Here is a 27,391-nt window from a genome sequence, read left to right on the forward strand (position 1 = left end):
CAGCAGTCAAGAAATCGTTGGGCATTGGGCAAATCTCCTGCAAAAGACCTCTTTAAAGTGTTAAGAAGCAAAAATGTCACTTTGAGGACCAAGGCGCACTTGACCCGAGACACAGTATTTTCAGTCACCTCAAATGCAAGCGAAAGGAAGACAGAAGAATTGATGCCTTTAAATTATGGTGTTTGCGAAGAATATACCATGGACTGCCAGAAGAACGAACAAATCTGTCTTGGAAGAAGTACAGCCAGATGTTCCTTAGAAGCAAGGATGGCAAGACTTCCTCTCTCCAGCTTAGGACATATTATCAGGAGTGACCAGTCCCCAGAGAAGGACATTATGCTTGGTAGATGGTCAGCAAAAGAGAGGAAGACCCTCAATGAGATGGACTGACACAGTGGCTGCAACAGTGGGCTCAACAGCAATGATTGTGAGGATGGTGTAGGATGAGGCAATGCTTCATTCTATTGTGCACAGGGTCACTATGAGTCAGAACTGACTCAATGGCACCTAATAACAACAACAACAACAATTTGGGTTTATTTAGAAAAGTTAAAATAACGAAATAAACTTACTCTTCTCATCAGCAACATGTTTTAATGAAATCACATCATGTTTCTCCAAGTTTTCCGTACCTCAGTGTGTACCCATTACCCCATTGATGTCAGGTCGATTCTGTTTTATATAAAAAACCCATTGCCATCGAGTCTATTCCGACTCATAGCGACCCTATAAGACAGAGTAGAACTGCCCCACAGAGTTTCCAAGGAGCGCCTGGTGGATTTGAACTACTGACCTTTTGGTTAGCAGGTGTAGTCCTTAACCACGACACCACCAGGGTTTCCCCGATTTATATAGGCAATCCCATTTTCTCAGTTGCTTAGAGATGGCAGCTGACATAAAGAAATGCAAGTGTGGCATTACCAGGCCTTGTAATAATTCCCTCTTCAGATTTCTTCTTTCTTCCAACCTCAGGTAGCCCACTTACCCCAACAACCTCATCTCAAATTTCCAAACTGAAATCCACACAATGCGATGGAGGAACATGATGGTTTTTTGGTGATTCTCCTTCCCCCCTGCTGATCCAAATACTTTTTTTCACTTATTTAATTCACTGTAGAGAGAAGTTGTATTTCTTTTGTTTTAGTTCCAGGTGCTCAAATCTAGGAATGTGATTTCTGGTGTTTTTTTTTGTTTGTTTGTTTGTAAATTGACACTGGCCCCAAAGTGGACACATTAGTTAAAACAAAACTAAACAAAAAAAGCACATTTCTGTCCAAGTGGAACATGTAGTAGTACAGTTTTTCTCTGATTTCTTAACTCACGGAATCCAGGTTCTTACACTTGAAGCACCTAAAGTTAGCTTTTTTTTTAAATAGATTTTACTGTTTTATTTTTTCTGCCCCTTCATCCCTACTTCATTTTGTTTTCTTTAAATTCAGACTCTTATCTGAAATAGTATAAAGAACAGCATTTTTGTTTAGAATATTATTGTGTCGGTTTCCGCCAGTCTAGAAACTTTGAAAATACTTTTTTCTAAAAATACATAACTTCTTTGTACCAATGGTTTACTAGTCTTCCTGAATTTTAAATAGAGAAATCCTGAGTTGATATTTTCAGAATGAATCCCAGTCCCATTCTTTTTAGGAGTTCATAGTTAGGTTTCATTTAGTCCTGCTTTATATCTTTATAAATGATATATTCTTTTTCTCCTAAGAAAAAGAAGTAATAATGTTATATTTATTAGTTTATTTCATACTGAGCCATGTCTGTTTTGTTCACACTGAGTGCTCAGTATCTAGAACTTGTTGTCCAGTATGGCAGCCATTAGCTGTATGTGGCTACTTACATTCTAATTTATTAAAATTTAATAAAATTTAAAAATTTAGTTCCTCAGTGAGGCTGTGCTTAGCTACTGTATTGAACAGTGCTGATATGGTACATTGCCATCATCTTAGAAAATTCTATTGGACAGTGTTGGTGTAGAGCACTGATGGTTATGTAATGGTTACATAGTAAATATTTGTTAAATAAGTGAGTGAATGAATGAATTAGTACTCATATTGACTGCTGCAAATTAATGTTGAATGGATCTTATTTGAATAATCATTTACAGAGGTCATTTTGGCTTTTAATTTGTCAGTGTTGACAATTCCCTAGCCAATGTCATAATACTGGATTTATCATTAGTCAGAAGATAGTATACAACAGTGGCTAAATGCATGCCTTGTGGTAAAATCTTAGCCATGGTATGTATTAGCAATGAGTGATATGGCCAAGTTAGCCGACTTTTAAAAGTCCCAGATTCCTCATTAAAATGGGGATGAGTAGCTCTTACAACCTCATAGGGTGGTTAAGAATTAAATATGATAGAACACGTAAAATGTACGGCACAGTGGCTGACATATTACAGAGCCTTAATAAGTATTAGTGTTCTTAGAATAGTGAATAATGATATGCCTAAATTTACCCCAGTTCATATATGATTTCAGAGTTACAGGAAGAACTTCACTGCTATTTTTGAGAATCTGTAATTTAGCAGACATTTATCAAAGGTAATACTATACACAATCAAGGCTTATATTTACTCTTTTCTAAGTATGAGACTTCATGATCTTGATTTTTTCTCATTGGATTTAATTTTGCTTCCTTAATTTCATGACTATGTAAATATCTAACCTATCAAAAAAAATTTTTCAGACTGCTTTTTTTTTTTTTTTTTGCTTTTATAGGCAACTTGAATTTTAAGAGTAATGCACAGAAATGTTTGATTCTTATTTTTAGACTTGCTTATAAGAATTTATTTCCAGATATTGCCATTTAAATTGACTTCTCTTTGGACAAAACAGTATAAAAACTGAGAGAATATTTAAGTTTCATTTAGGCAGCTGATTCTGTTGTGCATTTAAAACTATGATTGAATTTATGGACAGAAATTATTATTTTTTTTAATTAACAATAATGCTTGATTTACCTGGGGATATTGTCTCACTTTTACACACTTAGTATTATTTCTTTTCTGGGATTTGAAAACAGCCTTTTGTTGTTACAATAACAATGGCTAGTTTACCAAAATATCAGCTGATTAAAGTAAATTTCCTTTATTATTATTATTTTTTTTTTATTTTATGTGTTACTTTCACTCTGGCTCTTAGGGTACCTTTATTTTTAGTATAAGCTTGTACTCATATTTCATAGTCCACCCAAACAACTCAAGTTCATATTAGAGGTGACTTGAATTTTCCTTAACAAATATTTGTTGCTATTTAGACAATAGAAATATGTTACAGAAAAATGACAGATTAAACACATGCATTTATTTCATTCCTTCCAAATACAAGGGCAGTATAAAGGAATTTAAAAATGCAGAAACCCAGGGAGACGAAGGGAAGCTGGAAAACCTGTGGATGATTGTGATTAACCTGGAAGATCTGAGAAGCTTAAACCTAAGCTGGTAGTGAGAGAAGTTGAGAAGCAATCTGATTTTCACTTAAGAGCCCCAGAACGGCACAACTGGGAGGGTAAGGCCAAAAATAGAAGTATACTTGTTACTGTATTTAAAATGAACTTAGATGCCTACCCCGACTTCAGCAAGACTGGAGGTTTATTTTATGGAGAATGGGAGCTAGAGGACTCTGGACTGGTGGATACCAAGGCACAGTTGGAGGGTGAAGAATTAAGTGAAAAACTTACTGAACAGTGAGACATTCCCAACCCACTTCTTCCACTCATTTCCAGAATATTTGCAGCCAGGTTTATATTCTCCAGGCATGAAATTGGAAGGTGCTTCTTTAAAGAATCTGATTAATCTGTGCAAAAGACCTGTGATACTGATGGTTTGCGGGGGAAGGGGGGTGTCTCCCAATGCAACAGCGCAGCCAGGTTGCTCTGTGGTGAAGCCCACCTGTTCACAGACCCCACCCCTCTACACAGGCTTTCTGATGAGCTTTTTAGAATGAATAGTGACCAGTAATCACCAGACATTTGAAGAAATTCAGAGACCAAAATAAATATGGGAAAATCATGGCAGAAATAGATAAAATGAAGAGAGAAGAAAACTTGAAAATAGTATCATTAATATTCTTGGAAAGATCAGGAAAAAAAACACCGTAGTCAGGAAATAACAGAGTATTATAAGAACAGGGGTGTTTAGTGAACAAAAAGTATTCATGGAAATTGAAGAATGATAGAAGAAATAAAAAAAAATCAATGTTATTTGAAGGTGAAGTTGAGGAAGCTACCCAGAAAATATAACAAAAATACAGGTAGTGAAAACCAAGAGAAAAGAAAGTTAGAGACTCAGTCCAGGAGGTCCTACTGAATAACACAATTTTTAGTAAAAGAAAAAAAATTTTATTGTGCTTTAAGTGAAAGTTTACACCTCAAGTTAGTTTCTTATACCAAAATTTCTGCACAGATTGTTATGTGACCCTGTTGTTTTCTATAATGTAACAGTACAATCTTCCTTTCAACCCCGGATTTTCTGTGTCCATTCAACTAGCTCCTGACCCTTTGTGCCTTTTTATCTTGCCTCTGGACAGGAGCTGCCCATTAGTCTCATGTATCTACTTGAACTAAGAAGCACACTCTTCATGAGTATCATTTTTATGTGTAAAATTCCAATCTAATGTTTGATGAAATGCTGGCTTCGGGAATGGTTTTAGTTCTGGGTTAACAGAGAGCCGGGGGGCCATGTCTTCGAGGGTTCCTCCAGTCTCAGTCAGACCATTAAGTTGAATCTTTATGAGAATTTGAGTTCTGCACCCCACTTTTTTTCCTGCTCTGTCAGGGACTCTCTGTTGTGTTCCCTGTCAGGGCAGCCATTAATGGTAGCTGGGCACCATCTAGTTCTGGCCTCAGGCTGATGGAGCCTCTGGTTTATGTAGCCCTTTTTGTTTCTTGGGCTAGTATTTTCTTTGTGTCTTTGGTGTTCTTTGTTCCCCTTTACTCCAGGTGGGTTGAGACCAATTCATGCATCTTAGATGGCCACTTGCTAGCATTTAAGACTCCAGACGCCACTCACCAAAGTGGGATGCGGAATTTTTTCTTAATAAACTTTGTTATACCAGTTGATCTAGATGACCCCTGAAACCGTGGTCCCCAGACCCGTGCCCCTGCTACTGTGCCCCTCAAAGTGTTTGGTTGTATTCAGGAAACTTATTAGTTTTTGGTTTAGTCCAGTTAAGCTAACTTCCCCTGTAAGAAAAATATTTTTTAAATGTAGTGAGGAAATTATCAAAGAAACAACTCAAGAAAATTTGTGAGAATTTAAGGACAATGATTTTCAAGTTTGAAAAGTCTTATTGAGGTTCCAATATATATTGAATAATAATAATAAAAAAGAAACAAATGAACACCCCCATCAATGTGTAGCACCATGAAAATTCAGAACATCAGGGAAAAAAATGGAATCCCAAAAACTCCTGGAAGAAGAAAATAGGCCCTATACAAAAAAAGATAGAAAATAAGAATGGCACTGGATATCGCAGCAGCAACATTGAAGACAGAGGAGCAGTGGCTTCAGAACTCTGGAGCAAACATTAATTTCCATTTTAGAATTTGAAACCAAGACAATTAATCATATAGGAAGGTAGGATAGAATAAACACATTTTCAGCCATATAAAGCTTCAAAAATTTACCTTATATTTTCCTCAGCAAGTTCCTGAAGTATGTGCTCTACCAAAATCAGGGGTAAAACAAGTAAGAGGGAGATTTGGGATCCAGGGAAAACAAGAGTTCAAGACAGAAGAAAGATGAAGAAAATCCATAGGGTGGTGGTGAATGTGGATCCTATGTTAAAAGCTGTGCAGGAGGCCTGGAGAGTAATCAGTTCAGAACAGGAACATACAGGGATGTGTATGTATATATACAGAAACCCTGGCGGCGTAATGGTTGAGTTTGGCTGCTAACCAAAAGGTTGGCAGTTTGAATCCACCAGGCGCTCCTTGGAAGCTCTATGGGAGCAGTTCTGCTCCGTCCTATAGGGTTGCTATGAGTTGCAGTCGACTCGACGGCACTGGGTTTGGTTTTGGTTTATGTATATATACGTATGTGTGTATGTATATATATACACATATATGTGTGTGTATATATGTATACGTGTCTGTCAGTTTGTCGTACTGTGGGGGCTTGTGTGTTGCTGTGATGCTGGAAGCTATGCCACCGGTATTCAGATACCAGCAGGGTCACCCGTGGAGGACAGGTTTCAGCTAAGCTTCCAGACTAAGACAGGCTAGGAAGAAGGACCTGGCAGTCTACTTCTGAAAAGCATTAGCCAGTGAAAACCTTATGAATAGCAGCAGAACATTGTCTGATACAGTGCTGGCAGATGAGCCCCCCAGGTTGGAAGGCACTCAAAAGACGACTGGGGAATAGCTGCCTCCTCAAAGTAGAGTCGACCTTAATGACGTGGATGGAGTAAAGCTTTTCGGGACCTTCATTGGCTGATGTGGCATGACTCAAAATGAGAAGAAATAGCTGCAAACATCCATTAATAATTGGAAGCTGGAATGTATGAAGTATGAATCTAGGAAAATTGGAAATCGTCTAAAATGAAGTGGAACGCATAAACATCGATATCCTAGGCATTAGTGAGCTGAAATGGACTGGTATTGGCCATTCTGAATTGGACAATCATATAGTCTACTATGCTGGGAATGACAGCTCGAAGAGGAATGGTGTTGCATTCATCGTGAAAAAGAACGTTTCAAGATCCATCCTGAAGTACAACGCCTACAAGGAACACCAGTTAATAGACTATTATTCAAATTTATGCACCAACCACTAGGGCCAAAGATGAAGAAATAGAAGATTTTTATCAGCTGCTGCAGTCTGAAATTGATCGAACATGCAAAGATGCATTGATAATTACTGATGATTGAAATGAGAAAGCTGGAAACAAAGAAGAAGGATCAGTAGTTGGAAAATATGGCCTTGGTGATAGAAATAATGCTGGAGATCGAACGATAGAATTTTGCAAGACCAACGACTTCTTCTTGCAAATACCTTCTTTCACCAACATAAACGGCGACTGTACACGTGGACCTCGCCAGATGCAACACACAGAAATTAAATTGACTACATCTGTGGAAAGAGACAGTGGAAAAGCTCAGTATCATCAGTCAGAAAAAGGCCAGGGGCTGACTGTGGAACAGACCGTCGTCAATTGCTCCTATGCAAGTTCAAGGTGAAACTGAAGAATATCAGAGCAAGTCCACGAGAGCCAAAATATGACCTTGAGTATATCCCACCTGAATTTAGATACCATCTGAAGAACAGATTGGATGCATTGAACACTAGTGACCGAAGACCAGACGAGTTGTGGAATGACATCAAGGACATCATTCATGAAGAAAGCAAGAGGTCACTGAAAAGACAGGAAAGAAAGAAAAGACCAAGGTGGATGTCAGAGAAGACTCTGAAACTTGCTCTTGAGCGTCCAGCAGCTAAAGAAAAAAGAAGAATTGATGAAGTAAAAGAACTGAACAGAAGATTTCAAAGGGCCTCTCGAGAAGACAAAGTAAAGTATTATAATGACGTGCAAAGAGCTGGAGATGGAAACCCAAAAGGGAAGAACACGCTCAGCGTTTCTCAAGCTGAAAGAACTGAAGAAAAAATTCAAGCCTCAAGTTGCAATAGTGATGGATGCCATGGGGAAAATATTAAATGATGCAGGAAGCATCAAAAGAAGATGGAAGGAATACACAGAGTCATTATACCAAAAAGAATCAGTCGATATTCAACCATTTCAAGAGGTGGCATATGATCAGGAACCAATGGTACTGAAAGAAGAAGTCCAAGCTGCTCTGAAGGCATTGGCGAAAAACAAGGCTCCAGGAATTGATGGAATATCAGTTGAGATATTTCAACAAACAGATGCAGCCCTGGAGGTACTCACTCGTCTATGCCAAGAAATATGGAAGACAACTTCCTGGCCAACTGACTGGAAGAGATCCATATTTATGCCTATTCCCAAGAAAGGTGATCCAACTGAATGCGGAAATTATAGAACAATATCATTAATACCACACACAAGCAAAATTTTGCTGCAGATCATTCAAAAATGGCTGCAGCAGTATATCAACAGGGAACTGCCAGAAATTCAGGCCGGTTTCAGAAGCGGACGTGGAACCAGGGATATCATTGCTGATGTCAGATGGACCCTGGCTGAAAGCAGAGAATACCAGAAGGATGTTTACCTGTGTTTTATTGACTATGCAAAGGCATTTGACTCGGTGGATCATAACAAACTACGGATAACACTGCAAAGAATGGGAATTCCAGAACACTTAATTGTGCTCATAAGGAACCTTTACATAGATCAAGAGGCATTTGTTCGGACAGAACAAGGGGATACTGATTTAACGTCAGGAAAGGTGTGCATGAGGGTTGTATTCTTTCACCATACCTATTTAATCTGTATGTTGAGCAAATAATCCGAGAAGCTGTACTATATGAAGAAGAACAGGGCATCAGGATTGGAAGAAGACTTATTTAACAACCTGCGTTACGCAGATGACACAACCTTCCTTGCTGCAAGTGAAGAGGACCTGAAGCACTTAATAATGAAGATCAAAGACCACAGCCTTCAGTATGGATTAAACCTCAACATAAAGAAAACAAAATCCTCACAACTGGACCAATGAGCAACATCATGGTAAACGGAGAAAAGATTGAAGTTGTCAAGGATTTCATTTTACTTGGATCCACAATCAACAGCCATGGAAGCAGCAGTCAAGAAATCAAAAGATGCATTGGACTGGGCAAATCTGCTGCAAAGGACCTCTTCAAAGTGTTGAAGAGCAAAGATGTCATCCTGAAGACTAAGGTGCACCTCACCCAAGCCATGGTATTTTCAGTCACATCATATGCATGTGAAAGCTGGACAATGAATAAGGAAAACCACAGAAGAGTTGACGCTTTTGAATTGTGGTGTTGGCGAAGAATATTGAATATACCATGGACTGCCAAAAGAACGAACAAATCTGTCTTGGAAGAAGTGAGGCCAGAGTGGTCCTTAGAAGCAAGGATGGCGAGACTGCATCTTACATACTTTGGACATGTTGTCAGGCGGGATCAGTCCCTGGAGAAGGACATCATTCTTGGGAGAGTACAGGGTCAGCGGAAAACAGGAAGACCCTCAACGAGGTGGATTGACACAGTGGCTGCAACAATGAGCTCAAGCATATCAACGATTGTAAGGATGGCGCAGGACCGGGTAGTGTTTCGTTCTGTTGTGTGTAGGGTCGCTATGAGTCGGAACCGCCTCGACGGCACCTAACAGCAACAACAACATATGTATATGAATATGTATGAACACATATAGATAGCTTCAAAATGATAAAAATGATAGAAGAGACAGTGTTTAAATATATTGAAAGAAAACTTCCGTTTCTGATGAAGAGGAAAAGGATGAAGTAATGAAAGGTAAATAGAAAAAGTAAGAGATGAGAGGGAGATAATTATTAACTCAAAAGAAGACGAAAGCTTGTACAAAAAAAACAGGAAATGTTAATTAAAATTAGTATGCATCAGTAACATTTACATAGACACAATAAATAAACACTGAATTTTGGTCAAGTAAGAATTTAATATAAGTGTAATGTGGTCCTCTGTTTTAAGAACTCTTGCTTCATCTCTAATCTCGTCCATCTCTCCTTACTTCCTCTCTTTTAAGTTATCCTTCAGTAACTCCAAATGCCAGTGGTTTCCTAAATGTACCATGCAGTCTCTTTTTTTTTTAAAGGAAGGTTTCTGTGAACTGAATGCCTTCCCCTTCCCAGCCTGAAGTGCCCACCTAGTATTCAGACCTTCTGCTTGCCACATTGCACTATAAATGGTCCTTTTGATGCCTCTCTCCCCCACTATAGTGTATATTTCTAAACATCTTCACATTGTCTTCTTTGCTTCAGTCATTCTTTGAGGGAGATTTTGTTCCCTAGACTCACTCCTATAATTTCATTTCACTTGAACCTTATTTTCTGCTGTTCTTCCATTGTCTGCAAATATTCTCTTTCCTAAATATGGCCTTTTCCCCCTAAAATGCCTTCGTAAGATGGAAAGTTTTCAAGGAAGGTTTTTTTAATGCAGGGTCTTCTGTGAGTTGCATGAGGTGCCAGAGATTTGTTTTCTTAGTTGGCTTACCTACTGATAATCAGTGTTATTTTTTTAATCAGCCAAGTGAAGACAGTTGCTGGAATTGATTTTTAGTTTGTTTGTTTTGCCTATTCTTGTTTCATCACTTTCTAACAGCATATCAGGTTAAATTTAAATAAATTTAAAACAGTGTTTTGAAAGGAGTCTATTTTTTTTTTTAATTTTTATTGTGCTTTAAGCGAAAGTTTACAAATCAAGTCAGTCTCTCATACAAAAATTTATATACACCTTGCTATATACTCCTGGTTGCTCTCCCCCTAATAAGACAGCACACTTCCTCTGTCCACCCCATATTTCCGTGTCCATTCAGCCAGCTTCTGTCCCTCTCTGCCCTCTCAATCTCCCCTTGAGACCGGAGCTGCCCACATAGTCTCATGTGTCTACTTGATCCAAGAAGCTCACTCCTCACCAATATCAATTTCTGTCTTGTAGTCCAGTCCCTGTCTGAAGAGTTGGCTTTGGGCATGGTTCCTGTCTTGCGCTAACAGAAGGTCTGGGGATCATGACCTCTGGGGTCCTTCTAGTCTCAGTCAGACCATTAAGTCTGGTCTTTTTATGAGAATTTGGGGTCTGCATTCCACTGCTCTCCTGCTCCTTAAGGGATTCTCTGTTGTGTTCCCTGTCAGGGCAGTCATCAGTGATAGCCGGGCACCATCTAGCTCTTCTGGTCTCATGCTGATTTAGTCTCTGGTTTATGTGGCCCTTTCTGTCTCTAGGGCTCATAATTACCTTGTATCTTTGGTGTTCTTCATTTTCCTTTGCGTCAGGTGGGTTGAGACTAATTGATGCATCTTCGATGGCCACTTGCTAGCGTTTAAGACCCCAGACACCACTCTCCAAAGTGGGATGCAGAATGTTTTCTTAATAGATTTTATTATACCGGTTGACCTAGATGTCCCCAGAAACCATGATCCCCAAACCCCCACCCCTGCTGCACTGGCCTTCGAAGTGTTTGGTTTATTCAGGAAACTTCTTTGCTTTTGGTTTAGTCCAGTTGTGCTGACCTCTCCTGTATTGTGTGTTGTCTTTCCCTTCCCCTCTCCCTCCTTCCCTACCTACTCTTGTAACTATCAAAGAATATTCTCTTCTGTTTAAACTGTTTCTTGAGTTCTCACAGTAGTGCTGTCATACAATATTTGCCCTTTTGCAAATGACTAATTTCACTCAGCATAATTCCTTCCACATTCCTCCGTGTTATGAAATGTTTCATAGATCCATCATTGTTCTTTATCAACGCATAGTATTCCATTGTATGAATATACCATAATTTATCCATTCATCCGTTGATGGGCACCTTGGTTGCTTCCATCTTTTTGCTATTGTAAACAGTGCTGCAGTGAACATGAATGTGCATATATCTGTTCATGTAAAGGCTCTTGTTTCTCTAGGATATATTCCATGGAGTGGGATTGCTGGATCGTATGGTAGTTCTATTTCTAGCTTTTTTAAGGAAGTGCCAAAATGATTTCCAAAGTGGTTGTACCATTTTACATTCCCACCGGCAGTGTATAAGTGTTCCAGTCTCTCTACAACCTCTCCAACATTTATTATTTTGTGTTTTGTGGATTGTGAGATGAAATGTCATTGTAGTTTTGATTTCCTTTTCTCTCTAATGGCTAATGATCGTGAGCATTTCCTCATGTCCTGTTAGCTCTCTGAATGTCTTCTTCAGTGAAGTGCCTGTTCATGTCCTTTGCCCATTTTTTAATTGGGTTATTTGTTTTTGTTGTTGAGTTTTTGTAGTATCATGTAGATTTTAGAAATCAGATGCTGATCAGAAATGTCATAGTTAAAAACTTTTTCTCAGTCTGTAGGTAATCTTTTTACACTTTTGGTGAAGTCTTTGGATGAGCATAGATGTTTGATTTTTAGTAGCACTTATCTAGTTTCTCTTCTGGTGTTTGTGCATTGTTAGTAATGTTTTGTATACTGTTTATGCTGTGTATTAGGGCTCCTGGCATTGTCCCTGTTTTTCTTCTGTGATCTTTATCATTTTAGATTTTATATTTAGGTCTTTGATCCATTTTGAGTTCATTTTTGTGCATGGTGTGAGGTATGGGTCTTGTTTCATTTTTTTGCAGATGGATATCCAATTATGCCAGCACCATTTGTGAAAGAGACTGTGTTTTCTCCATTTAACTGACTTTGGGCCTTTGTCAAATATCAGCTGCTCATCCGTGGACAGATTATGTCTGCATTCTCAATTCTGTTCCATTGGTATATGTATTTGCTGTTGTACAAGTACCAGGCTGTTTTGACTACTGTGGCTGTATAAGAGTTTCTATTCATGCGCAAGATACGTTTTTCCACGTATGTAAGTCTCTTTTGGTTTCTTGCCATAGTGTCTTGTAGTTTCCTTTGTATAGGTCTTTTACCCACAAAACCCAGTGCTTTTACATCTCTGGTAAAATTTATTCCTAAGTATTTCATCTTCTTGGGGACTACTGTAAATGGTATTGATTTGGTGATTTCCTCCTCGATGTTCTTTTCATTGGTGTAGAGGAATCCAACTGATTTTTGTATGTTTATCGTGTATCCCGATAATATGCTGAACTTTTTCTCCTATTAGTTTCAGTAGTTTTCTTGAGGATTTTTTAGGGTTTTATGTGTATAAGATCATGTCATCTACAAATAGAGACACTTTGACTTTTTCCCTATCAATCTGGATGCCTCTTATTTCTTTATCTAGCCTAATTGCTCTGGCTAGGACCTCTAGCACAGTGTTGAATAAGAATGGTGATAAAGGGCATCCTTGTCAAGGGGAATGCTTTCAGATTCTCTCCATTTAGGATGATGTTGGCTATTGGCTTTGTATAAATAAGAATGGTGATAAATTGCATCCTTGTCAAGGGAAATGCTTTAAGACTCTCTCTGCATTTGGGATGATGTTGGCTGTTGGCTTTGTATAAATGCTCTTTATTGTATTGACGAATTTTCCTTCTATTCCTGTTTTGCTGAGAGTTTTTATCATGAGTGGGTGTTGGATTCTGTCAAATGCTTTTTCTAGATCAATTGATAAGATCATGTGGCTCTTGTCTTTTATTTATATGATGGATTACATTAATTGTTTTTCTAATGTTGAACCATCCCTGCATACCTGCATTTGCACTTGGTCATGGTGAATTATTTTTTTGATATGTTGTTGAATCCTGTTGGCTAGAATTTTGTTGAAGATTTTCACATCTAAGTTCCTGAGGGATGTAGGTCTGTAATTCTTTTTTTGTGGCATTGTTACCTGGTTTTGGTATCAGGGATATGCTGGCTTCATAGAATGAGCTTGGGAGTATTCTGTCCTCTTCTATGCTCTGAAATACCTTTGGTAGCAGTGGTGCTAACTTTTCTCTGAAAGTTTGGTAGAAGTCTGTAGTGAAGCTGTCCGAGCCAGGGTTTTTTTTTTTGTTGGGAGTTTTTAAATTACCTTTTCAATCTCTTCTTTTGTTATGGGTTTATTTAGTTATTCTACCTCTGTGTTAATTTAAGTAGGTAGTGTGTTTCTAGGAATTCATCCATTTCTTCTAGGTTTTCAAATTTGTTAAGAGTACAGTTTTTCATAGTAATCTGATGATTCTTTTAATTTCAGTTGGGTCTGTTGTGATATCACCCGTCTCATTTCTTATTCGGGTTATTTGCTTCTTCTGTTTTTCTTTTGTCAGTTTGGCCAGTGGTTTATCAATTTTGTTAATTTTTTCAAGGCACCAGCTTTTGGCCCTGTTAACTCTTTCCGTTGTTTTTCTGTTCTCTATTTCATTTAATTGTTCTCTAATTTTTATTATTTGTTTTCTTCTGGTGCCTGAGGGTTTCTTTTGTTGCTCTGTTTGTATTTGTTCAAGTTGTAGGGATAATTCTTTCATTTTGGCCCTTTCTTCTTTTTTGGTTGCGTGCATTTGTCGATATAAATTGACCTCTGAGCACTGCTTTTGCTGTGTTCCAAAGGTTCTGATAGGAAGTGTTTTCATTCTCATTGGATTTTATGAATTTCTTTATTCCATCCTTAATGTCTTCTAGAACCCAGTCTTTTTTGAGCAGGGTATTATTCAGTTTCCAAGTGTTTGATTTTTTTTTCCCTGCTTTTTTTATTATTGATTTCCACTTTATGGCCTTATGGTCAGAGAAGATGCTTTGTAATTTGTCGATGTTTTGGATTCTGTTATGACCTAGTATGTGATCTATTCTAGAGGATGTTCCATGTGTTCTGGAAAAGAAAGCATACTTGGCTTCTGTTGAGTGGAGTATTCTGTATATGTGTATGAGGTCAGGTTGGTTGATTGTGGCATTTAGATCTTCCGTGTCTTTAGTGAGCTTTTTTCTGGATGTTCTATCCTTCACCGAAAGTGGTGTGTTGAAGTCTCCTATTATTATTATGGAGCTGTCTATCTCACTTTTCAATGCTGTTAGAGTTTGTTTTATGTATCTTGCACCCTTGTCATTGGGTGCATAAATATTTAATGTGGTTATATCCTACTAGTATATTGTCCCTTTAATTAGTATATAGTGTTCCTCCTCATCCTCATCGTTTGTGGTGGATTTAACTTTAAAGTCTATTTTGTCAGAAATTAATGTTGCCACTCCTGCTGTTTTTTTGATTGTTGTTTGCTTGATATATTTTTTTCCATCCTTTGAGTTTTAGTTTGTTTGTGTCTCTGAGTCTAAGGTGTGTCTCTTATAGGCAGAATATAGATGGTTTGTTTTTTAATCCATTCTGCCACTCTCTGTCTCTTTATTGGTGCATTTAGTCCATTTACATTCAGTGTTAATTATTGGTAAGTATGAGTTTTTTTTTATGAGTTTAGTGTTGTCATTTTGATGTCTTTTTTATGTGTTGTTGACAATTTCTTTTACCACTTAATTTTTTGTGCTGAGTAGTTTATCTTTATATATTGTCTTTTCCTCTTATTTGTTGTTGTTGATTTTTTTTTTCTTGCATTTTATTTTGATGTGTAGGATTATTAGTCTCCTTTGTGGTAACCTTAATATTTACCTCTGTTTTTCTAAGTTTAAACCTAACTTTTATTTATTTATTTATATCGCCTTGTCTTCCTCTCCATATGAAAGATCCATGACTACATTTCTTAGTCCTTTATTGTTTTTTTGTAGCCTTCTTTTCATAATGACATTACTCTCTCCCTGTTTTGAGCCTTTTTTTTTTTTTATCTTGATTTATTTTTGTGATTTCCCTGTCTGGATTGACATCTTGTTTCTTTGTCCTGTGTTCTTGGGTTGATATCTGAGATTATTGATTTTCCAAGTGGAGAACTTCCTTTAGTATTTCTTGTAGTTTTGGTTTGGTTTTGATGAATTCTCTAAACTTCTCTTTATCTGGAAATGTCCTAATTTCACTTTCATGTTTTAGAGACAGTTTTGCTGGATGTATGATTCTTGGTTGGGAATTTTTTTTCCTTCGGTGCTTTATATAAGTCATCCCATTGCCTTCTTGCCCACGTGTTTTCTGCCGAGTAGTCGAAGCTTATTCTTACTGACTGTCCTTTGTGGCTGACTTTTCGTTTATCCCTAGCAAGTCTTAAAATTCTCTCTTTATCTTTGGTTTTGGCAAGTTTGATATATAATATGTCTTGGTGACTTTCTTTTGAGATAAACCTTATGTGGAGTTCGATGAACATCTTGGATATATATCATCTCATCTCATCTTTCACGATATATCGGGGAAGTTTATTGCCAACAAATCTTCAACAATTCTCTGTGTATTTTCTGTTATCGCTGTTCTGGTACTCCAATCACTCGTAGATTATTTCTCTTGATAAAGTCCCACATGATTCTTAGGGTTTCTTCTTCTTCTTTTTTTTTTTTAATTATTTTATCTGATTTTTCTTCGACTATATTGGTGGCAAGTGTTTTATCTTCAATCTCACTAATTCTCCCTTCCGCTTCCTCAGTTTTGCTTCTCTGACTTTCTATTTAGTTGTCTAATTCTGTAATTTTCTTGTTAATCTTCTGAATTGCTGATTGCTGTCTCTCTCTGAATTCTTGCAGCTTATTAAATTTTTGATTATGTTCTTGAATAACCTTTTTAATTTCTTCAACTGCTCTATCTGTATGTTCCTTGGCTTGTTCTGCGTTTTGCCTGATCTCATTCCTGATGTTTTGAAGAGTTCTCTATGTTAGTGTTTTGTATTCTGCATCTGGTAATTCCAGTTAGACACCTTTGTCTGGAAGAGTCCTTGATTTTTTGTTTTGAGAGCTTTTTAAAGCGGTCATGGTTTGCTTCTTTATGTGATTTGATATTGACTCTTGTCTCTGAGCCATCTATAAATTATTGTATTAATTTATTTTATCTTTGTTCACTGTATCCTGGCTTCTTGCTTTATTTTGTGTTGATATGCCCAAATAGGGTGCTTGAGTGAGCTAGCTTGATTAGTTTGCCTTTGAAGCTCTAATGTCTGTCACCAAATGGCTAGAGCTGTTACCAGGTATATGAACTTAGGAATTCATTTTCTTTTCTTGTATGGATTCAGCTCAGGTGTCCAGGTAGTTGGTCATCAAGTATGTGGTACCAGCTCTGTCCTGCAGTCTTAGAGGGGCAGGAGTGATTGGTGTAGGTATAGGTATCTGGTTGCAGCAGGGTGTCAAACTCTGAACAAGGCAGGGAGCTGACAGCCATCCCCGAGTGTCTGTGAGGAATGCGCGTCCCTGTTCCCTAGAGTGCACATTTGGGTGGGTTCTGCAGCTAGACCATGGGCAAACCAGTGCTTTTGGTTATAAGGACTGGGAGGTACCACTTATTCTTGGACCACTGTCGTAGGTGGCTAGGTGACGTGGTTGGAGCCATCAGTACTTAGGTCCGTGATGTGGGTAGGTGAGGACTCTGTTTCATAGGCAAAGCGGTGTCAAATATCAAACACCCACCTCTCCACCACACAGCTGAAATGGTTGCATTCTGCCAACAAGGGCCTATTCTCCTGAAATGGGCCCACATAGGTCCATGCAGGGGTGAAAGATATTCGAAGTCTGTGGACTGTTTGTGCCTGGAGAGGAGCCACTTCTGTCCTGAGTTCCCAGCTTAGGGAAGCTAGCAGATTATCTTTTCCACCAGTTGTTAATTTATCCCTTCTTCAAGGCTGGGAGAATGGCTCAGGCGCACAGCAGGACTCATCTCAGGCCCAGGGAAACTGACATCCCTGAAGCCGACTTGTGGGCTGGGTGGGTGGTGAAATAAACATAAATACTTAGCTTTTGCTGTGAGCGCCATTCTTCTCTGTTTCCAGAGGTCTGAGTAGGCTGTGCGGCTCGCTGTCTCTCCCTGAGGAAACCACATCTGGAATGCTACCACCAGCCTCACTGTGGTAGCTCCAGGGAATGGTGCCTGAGGGTTCCTGGCAATTCTTGCCGCTTCTGAATGGTCTCTCCCTCCCCCTTCCACTCAATCCGTTTTCTAATTTTGCCTTTGGTGTTCAGGGCTCCTAGCTTGTTGTATATATAATTGTTTCACTTGTTTTTGGGGGTCTCTGTTGTAAGAGTGGTCACCAGAAGCGTCTGACTACACTGCCATCTTGACCCTCAAGAAGTGTATTTTTATCTTTGTTAATAAAACTTTAAGAGGCATATAATGATAGAAATCAGAAGCACTTAATAATGCCTTGAGAGTTTTATATTATCTACCCAGTCACGAACTTTCTATGGGCATACATGTTGAACTTGATACACTCTGATGCCTAAAAGCGACCCTATAGGACAGAAAAGAACTGCCCCATAGAATTTCCAAGGAATGCCTGGTGGATTTGAACTGCCGACCGTTTGGTTAGCAGCTGTAGTTCTTAATCACTGTTTCCAAACAGTATATGAAGTATTCAATTAGAGCAGATACTGGCCATGCATATAACCATGATGATGCCATTTGAATCAGTCAGACAACGTTTTGCTGAAGCAGTAATGGCATATTGAAACAATGAATAGTCCTTGATAAAATATGGTGCCTTATCAAAATAATCAGTCTTTAAGTAGTATGGCAGGCAGGAAGAGATGAGTTTGAGATGAGAAGTAGCTTCTTTTTGTAAAATAATTTTGGGGTGGTGTAATCATGTGTTACAATACAGTACAAAGTTTTATTTAACCCTCATTTAGACAGAATTCCATTGCTTTTTTAAAAAAAAAGTCCTCTTAGTTTAACATTAAGAGTGTTTTTTTTTTTTTTAAACATAATAATCTGTAGGGAGATGTATTTATGATTTAGAAGAGTGGGGTGAATTCAATACAATAGTTGCTTAAAGGTGAAATATACCAGTTTGTAGATTATAATCCTTTATAAAAATATGTTGTATAGTTTATAAATCATTGATCCTCTTAAGTAGCTGTACTAAAGATGGCAAGTGAATCAACTAAAGTATTTTGTTTACCACTTTATGTCCTTTGCTCTAGGTAATGCAGAAGACGGTCATCATGTGGTAAGAGGATGGTTAAATATTAAAATGTTACATCTCATCCATGGGTTATGACTCATCTCACTGTACTTGTAAAGTTTTATGATTTACTATTTTAGAGGCCATTTAATACAATAGAATGAAATTTGAATTGAAGAGTTTCAGTTTCATATGCCATATGAAGTCCTGATTTTCTCAGAGGCTGTTGTTTCACGCTGTTCAATGACACATAGTTTAATTGAGGAACGTCTTTCCTTAAATTCATAGAATGTCAATGAATGCAAATTCTGAAGGCTTATTTACAAAGCAGTAGAGATTTGAAAAAAAGTTACTGGAGAGTAAGGGAGCAGGGTGGGCAGAATGAATTTCTTTATTAAATGTTATTGCTGTGAACTGAATGAGAGAAAAAGCTCTAGTTTCTTTTCTTATCTTGGGAGAAAAAGCCCACAGTGAATATTTTTCTGTCTTTTCTGAGAATCCATATTCAACAGCTTTTTGCTTCTGGGGAGATTCAGATTTTTTAGATCGTGTTTACTTCTTATAATTCTGATCGTTTTTTGATTGTGTTAGCCAAGACTCATTGTTAAGGGCTGGGATCTCTCCCATGCTCTGAATTCACCCACTTTCTCTTTTTTTAACAGATCTATACCCAGCACAGAGCTGAAGTTCAGCTCAGGTATTGTCTGAGCCACCTAAAATAGGAGTGTTACAGGGAAGAATTAATTGAGATCAGTCTGAACTCTGCTTTGTTTTTCCGTTCAGTAAAATAAAATAAACCCACAGAATGAATGAGCAACCGAATGAAAGAATAAATGAGGCAGAATAAACAAATATTCCATAAAAAGAATTCAAAATAATTTATGCAGATACTCCCCCCTCAGGGCGGTAGAGCATAATCTCTACCCCTTAAGTTTAAGTATGGGCTGCACATTGTGACCTCATTCCAAAGAGTACAGTTTGGGGAGGAGTGACTTTCTAGTGGAAAAACCTGAAAGACATTACCTCAGTCAGGTGTTCACAGTTAACATCACAGTCAGAAGTCATGCTAATAGTGTGTTGTCTTGATATGATGTGATGTGAATGGCACCTTACCTCTGTGGTCGTCCTCCCCCAAGTCCATAACCCCAGTCTAATCATGAGAAAGACATCAGAAAAACCTCATTTGAGGGGCATCCTACAAAATACGTGACAAGTACTTATCAAAATCATCAAAAGCAAGAAGTGTCTGGGAAATGGTCATAGTCTAGAGGATGCTAAGTAGACAAGAGGACTAAATATAATGTGGTGTCCTAGATGGAATCCTGGAACACAAAAAAGGTATTAGTTTAAAAAAAAAAGGAAATCTGAATAAAGTATTGACTTTAATAATATCACATCAATATTGGTTCATTACTGTGACAAATTTACCGTACTAATGTAAGATGTTAACAGTAGGAAAACGGGGCACAGGGTATACAGTAACTGGCGGTAGCACTATCTTTACAATTTCTCTGTAAATCTAAAAATGTTCAAAAATAAAAAGCTTATTAAAAATAAGAAATATACCACATAATTAATCTGCAGTTTTAAATAACCCTCAACTTCTTACGATGGAGTGAATGGCGCTTGCTTTAAGGTGTGATGAGAAGGCAACCACACCTACTTAAGCTGACTGGTTACCTTACAGGGTGCTTAAAAACTTCCACTGAAAAAGAACATGTGTGTGTAAAAATTAGTTTATTGTAGTAGCCACATGTAAGGCTATCTGTAAGTTAATCATGGAAACAATTACAGAGAAATTGTAAAGATAGTACCGCGAGTTACTGTATACCCTTGCCCCGTTTTCCTTTAAAATTTTGATAGGTTAAGCCTGTGCAGGGAAGGTACACGTAAAAAGAAAACTTATAAATTTATAATATATGGAGACTTCAGTTAAAATTGCTCATATCATTTGTGAAATTTAATGGAAAACTTGCTGAGAAAAAGCTCAAGGTACGATCCAACCACCACTTCTCCCCAAAACCAACCCCACGGCCTGGTTCATTGGGGTAGGAAGCCTGGCAAGTAGAGAGGAGGTGAGACAATATCTTCCCTCTCCTTTCCTTTCCTCCCATATTTTATTTTTGAGGTAAGCTTCCACTTTAATTGGAGCCTTACATCCTCCTCCCCCCTTATATGTATTTAATTATAGTTGAAGAAATGCAAATGATCAGGGCAAACTTACGTTTGTATCATATGGTATCTGCATGGGGATGAAGTACTGAAAATACTCACTTTTCTATTTATAAAGTATCTCAAATATGGCAAATATTAATCCAAGAAAGTAACACAAGTAAATATTTAGATATTTAACCAGTGAAAATTGATATTGCTTAAAGTTAGATTCAGCATAACTAATGAATGCATTTCAATATTATAATTAAAAGTAATTTTTAATGTGGGGTTTCTAGATCTGATGACCTTGTTTTCACGTTATTCTGTTAACACTATGTTTACAAATCAATAAAGCCAATCCACAAAGTGACACTATTGCCTTTGTAACATCCCTTATCTATAAAATGAACCCTGCCCCTTCCAGAAGCTAGCTTTTCTTATTTTTAGCAACCAGGTTTGTCTATTACCCCATAGTCAAATATCTTAATCACTTTGAGACTGTCTTAGCCTATAAAATAGAGCTAACACCTACTTCCTAAGGTTGTTCCTAGATGAAATGGAGTGAGGTTTGTAAAATGCCGTATGAAGTAGGTGCTCATTAAATTTAGCCTTTTTATTATCATTATTATTATTTTTTACTGCATTTTTTGGTGAAAGGAGCCCTGGTGGCACAGTGCATAAGAGGTCAGCTGGTAACCAAAAGGTTGGCATTTCAAATCTACCAGCCACTCCTTGGAAACTCTATAGGGCAGTTCTACTTTGTCCTGTAGGGTTACTATGAGTCGGAATTTACTCAACAACAGGTTATACACAGCAAAACAGGCTCCCATTCAACAATTTCTGCAGATAATGCTCAGTGACATTGGTTACATTCTTTGCGTTGTATCAAAATTTTAAATATTTCTGTTCTAGTTGTTCCATTCTTATTAACTGAGTCTCACTGCCCCCTAACCTTCTCGTAATGCTTTAGAGTACCTATCGTCCATTTGGTCTCATATAAATAATTTTTTAAAAGGCGGCAGTACTCAAGAGTGACATTCTTTACTTTTGAGTTAACCTGCTATTTAATTAATAGGTGACTTAAGGGGATAGTTTCTGTTCAAGGTTTAAAGAGTGTCTCAAGGCATTGCCTCAGAGATTTCTCCAGTCTCAATGGGTCCAGTAAGTCTGAATTCATTGAGAATTTGATGTTCTCTTCCATATTTTTCTCCCTATCAGGATCCATTTATTGTGACCCTGATCAGAACGTTTGGTAGTGGTAGCTGGGCACCATCTAGTTCTTCTGGTCTCAGAGTAGAGGAGGCTATGTAGTTCATTGAGACGCTTGGTCCTTTACTCTGATTCCTTCTGTAATTCTTTTTTTTTTTTTTTTATTCTTTTATTGTGCTTTAGGTGAAGGTTTACAGAACAAACTAGTTTCTCATCGAACAGTTAGTACACACATTGTTCTATGATGTTATGTTAACAACCCCACAACATGTCAACACTCTCTCAACCCTGCGTTCTCTGTTAACAGCTTTCCTGTTCTCTCCTGTCTTCTAGTCCTTGCCCCAGTGCTGGTGCACCCCTTTAGTCTTGTTTTGTTCCATGGGCCTGTTCAATCTTTGGCTGAAGGGTGAACCTCAGGAGTGACCTCTTTACTGAGCTGAAAGGATGTTTGCGGGCCATACTCTCAGGGTTTCTCCAGTCTCTATCAGGCCAGCAAGTTTGGTCTTTCTTTTTGAATTAGAATTTTGCTCTACATTTTTTCTCCAGCTCTAGCTGGAACCTTCTAATGTGATCCCTATCAGTGCAGTCAGTGGTGATAGCTGGGCACCATCTAGTTGTACTAGATGCAGTCTGGTGGATGCTGTGGTAGTTGTGGCCCATTAGTCCTTTGGACTAATCTTTCCTTTGTATCTTTAGTCTTCTTCATTCTTCCTTGCTCCCGCAGGGGTGAGACCATTGGAGTATCCTAGATGGCCACTCACAGGCTTTTAAGATCCCGGATGCTACTCACCAAAGTAGAATGTAGAACATATTCTTTATAAACTATGTTATGCCAATTGGGCTAGATGTTCCCCGAGATCATGGTCCCCACAGCCCTCAGCCCACCAGTTCATTCCCTCAGGGAGTTTGGATGTGTCTATGGAACTACCACGACCTTGCCTTGTACAGCTTGTGCTGGCTTCCCTAGTATTGTGTATTGTCTTACCCTTCACCAAAGTTTGCACTTACCTATTATCTATTGTTTTTCCATCCCCACCCCTCCCATCCCTCCTAACCATCAAGGATTGTTTCTTTTTGTATGTAAACTTTTCTATGAGTATTTATAGTAGTGGTCTCATAAAATATTTGTCCTTTTGTGTTTGACTTATTTCACACAGCATAATGCCCTCCAGATTCATTCACGGTATGAGATGCTTCACAGATCCATTGTTGTTCTTTATTGTTGTATATTACTCCATTGTGTGTGTGTACCACAGTTTGTTTATCCATTCCTCTGTTGATGGCCATCTAGATTGTTTCCGTCTTTTTGCTATTGTGAACAATGATGCAGTGAACATGGGTGTGCATATATCTATTTGTATGACGACTGTTATGTCTCTAGGATATATTCTTAGGAGTGGGATTGCTGGATCATATGGTATTTCTGTTTCTAGGTTTCTAAGGAAGCTCCATTTTGTTTTCCAAAATGGTTGTATTGTTTTGCATTCCCACCAGCAATGCATAAGTGTTCAGATTTCCCTGCAGCCTCTCCAACATTTGTTATTTCCTATTTTATTGATTCGGGTCAGTAATGCTAGGGTGAGATGGTATCTCCTTGTGGTTTTGATTTACATTTCTCTATAGAGTTTTGTTTTTTTTTTATAGAGTGGTAATGTATCAGAATTGACTCAATGGCAACAGGTTTTTTTTTTTTTTTAATGGCTAGAGATTGTGAGCATTTCCTTATGTGTCTGTTGGCCACTTGAATGTCTTCTTTGATGAAGTGTTTGTTCATTTCTTTTGCCCATTTTTTAATTGGATTATTTGTTTTTTTGTTGTAGAGGTGTTGAATTTTCTTGTAGATTTTAGAGATTAGACCTTTGTCTCATTTGTAACAGCCAAAATATTTTCCCAGTCTGTAGGTTCTCTTTTTACTCTTTTGGTGAAGTGTTTTGATTAGCGTAAGTGTTTAATTTTTAGAAGATCCCAGTTATTTAGCTTATCTTCTGGAGCTTGTGTGTTGTTGGTTGTGGTCTTTCTGTACTTCTTGAGTTTCATTCTTTCTCTTTTGTTCTTGATGAATAGAAGCCAGTAGTTGTATATTAGATGGCCACTTACAAACTTTTAGGACTCCAGATACTACTCATCAAACTGGGATGTAGAGCATAAACTTTATGAACTATATTATGCCAATTGGTTGGATTGTTCCATAAGACTATGACCCCTAAGTCTTCAAACCAAGAAAATTAATCCTTTGATTTTATGTCTAAGGAGTATCAGCATCTGTAGCTCCTATTTGTTATATTAAAATATTAAAGATAGCTTTGCCTTCCTTTCGCCCTTGTCTTCTGCCTCTGATTACAACTGATAAAAGTAACAGATACAACGTTTATATACAGTCATTCATGACATTGTATGATTTTAAAACTTTCAATATACCATACAAATGGCACCTAGTCTCTCTGCCTCAGCTTCTTCATCTATAAAATGAGAATGAAAAGTTAGTAAGTCTTCAAATATTAATGTGAAGATTAAATAAGATAGTGGTTAGAAAACATTAAGGACAATACCTGGTGCTGGGTAAATGGTCAATACCTTGAAAATCCTATGGAGCAGTTCGACTCTGCACACATGGAGTTACTGTGTATCAGGATTGACTAGACAGCAAACAACTACAGATTCTTTTAAAAATTAGTGTATTTTCTCAAGTGTAGTATTAGCAATGTTTTCAAGCTAATATTAGTAATTTCCCATGTATAGCATTCAAGGAGTGTATCTGTGCTGATGATGTCGTATCAATCAGGGAATAGACAAGAATTGGACAGAAATATTCCAAATAGCACTGATAGGGTATATATGGCTCTTCTCTGTGTAGACCTTCCTATAGAATCAAGCACAGTATTGAACATGTAATTAAATTTAAAGTGTTTCTTTTTAGTTGCTTATCAGATTTTAGCGAGAAGTAGTTTTCTTCGGTGAACTGTTAGATTAACAACAGTCTGATTTGATTAAGTCAGATCACAAACTTTTGCCAAAATTATGTCCTTACTTATAAACAGTCTAAGAATTTTCTCCTAATTGTAAAAAAAAAAAGAAGATCTTGAACATTTATTTTAAGTTATGGCTGTGTGTTGATTTTAAGGTGTAAAATTACTGTACATTGAGATTGGAAACTCTGGTGGCATAGTGGTTAAGTGCTACAGCTGCTAACCAATGGGTAGGCAGTTCAAATCCGCCAGGCACTCCTTGGAAACTCTGTGGGGCAGTTCTACTCTGTCCTATAGGGTCGCTATGAGTCGGAATTGACTCGATGGCTCCGGGTTTGGTTTTTTTGGTTTGCATTGAGATTGGCTGTGAGAAAGCACTGTGCTTCCATATGGCCTAGAAGTTATTGTGCTACTTGCACAACTGTTAGCCATTATTACTACTATTTATAGCAGTTTAATGTTCTTAATATATTTCTAAGTTTATTCACACACACAAATTCTTTATTACTAAATATTAGACCAATTAACATAGAAAAATGGATGGTGACGTCTCTACTGGCAACACTGGTAAGAGGTATTGAAAAGTGGTTGCTCTAGAAAATATTGAAAACAGAATATGTGATGATTCAGAATGTTTAAAGCAAGTTTTTGTTTGTGTGATTTTTTTTTGAAGCGAAAACATAGGTAGATAATGCTCACAAAGGTAGATAATTAAGTTTCAATCCAGGTTGATACTGGGTCTTGTTAAAGGCCTAATGAATGATGATGATCAGGCCCTCTCAGGTATAACTTAAATTGAGAGGCATGAATTAAAGTAAATTAAGACCTAGCTATAGACACTTCAGGAGCCCTGATGGTTCAGTGGTTAACAGCTATGGCTGTAAACCAGGAGGTTGGCAGTTCGAATCTACGAACTTCTCCTCGGAAACCCTCTGGAGCAGTTGTACTCTGTCCTATAGAGTCACTCTGAGTTGGAATCGATTGAATGGCAACAGGTAAATACTGAGTATAGACACTTTAAGATACTCTGTCAAACCCACTCAAACAGAAGCCTTCAATAAATAAATAAAAAGCTTGTGACATTTTTGAGATAAAAAGTCATTCAAGGACAGTTCAATTTAAAGAGCTACTAGTTGCATTGTAGCCAAATTGGGTTGATAGTATTTGAACACTGAGTCGTGAACACATACTCATTTATCAATTTGAAAATTGATATCAGATGCAAGGAAAAATAAAGGAAAGAAAGAGGACTGTAAGCTTTTATTTGTTTATCTATATTTGGGAATCAAAACTTTCTAATACAAATTTAACTTGATGGTTTAGCCTTACTGTATCCTTATTCTTCTCCTCTTATAGTGAGTTTCATACATTCTGTTTACTTTCCTGAGAACATTGCAGCGTTTAACATTTTTAATATGCTTAACTTAGATCTTAAATTTATCATTATTATGATTGTCAAAGTATGTTATTTTCTATAGAAGACATAAAGAAAATAATAGAAAGTATGACTTATAAAAAGTATTTTTCATAAGGAATTTGATACTCTTACTTTAAATCTGTTGGACACTTATGACAGTTTTAGTTTATAATTTTAGTAGAATTAAGTAGTTAATTTAGTAGAATTAACTGAAGTTGTGAGTCTTTAAACTTAAATTGATAAAGACTTTGACTCTTTAGAGTGTTTTGTTTGTTAATAAAAATAAACATACCCTTTTATTTTCCTTAAAAGTTGATGATTCTTTTAAATTATATCTGTGGTCTGTATAAGTGTAAATTGGACATGTCTTTTAAACACCTAAAGGAGAAAGGCAAACATGAACATAACTGTTTTCTTTGCAAGGTGAACACTGTAATTACTATATATTGAAAATATTTGAAAACTTCAATATTGCTCCGTGAGCATCTGTGACAAGTGAAACTATGATTGCCAAATGAAAAAAGTTTCTATATTTAAAATTCAATTTAGCAAATTGACATTTTCTATTCCCTTTTCTGATGTTCTCTCATTCTGACAGATCACTCTTGAAAAACAAAACAAAACACAAACCATGCATTTATTTGACTGTCATGAAGAATTAAAAATGAAAATGATGAGATGCTGTGGCTATCACTTTTCATTAAAACTAGCTGCTGTGGTTTTAAAGTGAAAACCAGATCAAAATCAGCACCAACCCTGGGGGTTTAATTTACATATTAAATGAACCAGCTTGTTTTGAAAGAACACTTCTTTTTTTTTTTTTTTTAACTTTGGAAGAAACTTACATGCAACGTCTGTCTCATTTGATCTTTAACACTAGTCCTATGAGCTACGAAGACCAGGAATTATCTCTATTTTACAGATGAGAAAATTGAGATAGAGGCTCGAGTGACTTGCTTAGGCCTGTTAGTGCCAGAAATGGCATGAACTCTTCACCTAACTCTGAATGTTGGTGTCCTGGCTATTAGCTCTAGACCCGTAATTCTATTCCAGGCCTCTCCCCTGCCTTAAAATTCTAGAATTGTGGTAGTTGTGTGCTCTAGCTGGATTCTGTATGCTGTGAGAGCCCATTGTGAATTAT

At 37.4% G+C, this 27,391-nt stretch overlaps 1 protein-coding gene across 4 annotated transcripts in view; it reads left to right on the forward strand.

Moving 5' to 3' along the window:
• Positions 1-27,391, forward strand: part of EPS8 (EGFR pathway substrate 8, signaling adaptor) — a 211,714-nt gene that overhangs the window by 111,849 nt on the left and 72,474 nt on the right. Inside the window, exon 3 of one of the 4 annotated variants that reach the window (XM_064284542.1) lies at positions 18,524-18,549. The exons of the other annotated variants lie outside the window; for them this stretch is intronic. The gene's annotated coding sequence lies outside the window, so the exon portion shown is untranslated. The remainder of the gene's footprint in view (positions 1-18,523; positions 18,550-27,391) is intronic. 4 annotated transcript variants of the gene reach the window in all.

Source organism: Loxodonta africana, chromosome 4, assembly GCF_030014295.1.
Source record: "Loxodonta africana isolate mLoxAfr1 chromosome 4, mLoxAfr1.hap2, whole genome shotgun sequence".
NCBI classification, from domain to species: Eukaryota; Metazoa; Chordata; class Mammalia; order Proboscidea; family Elephantidae; genus Loxodonta; species Loxodonta africana.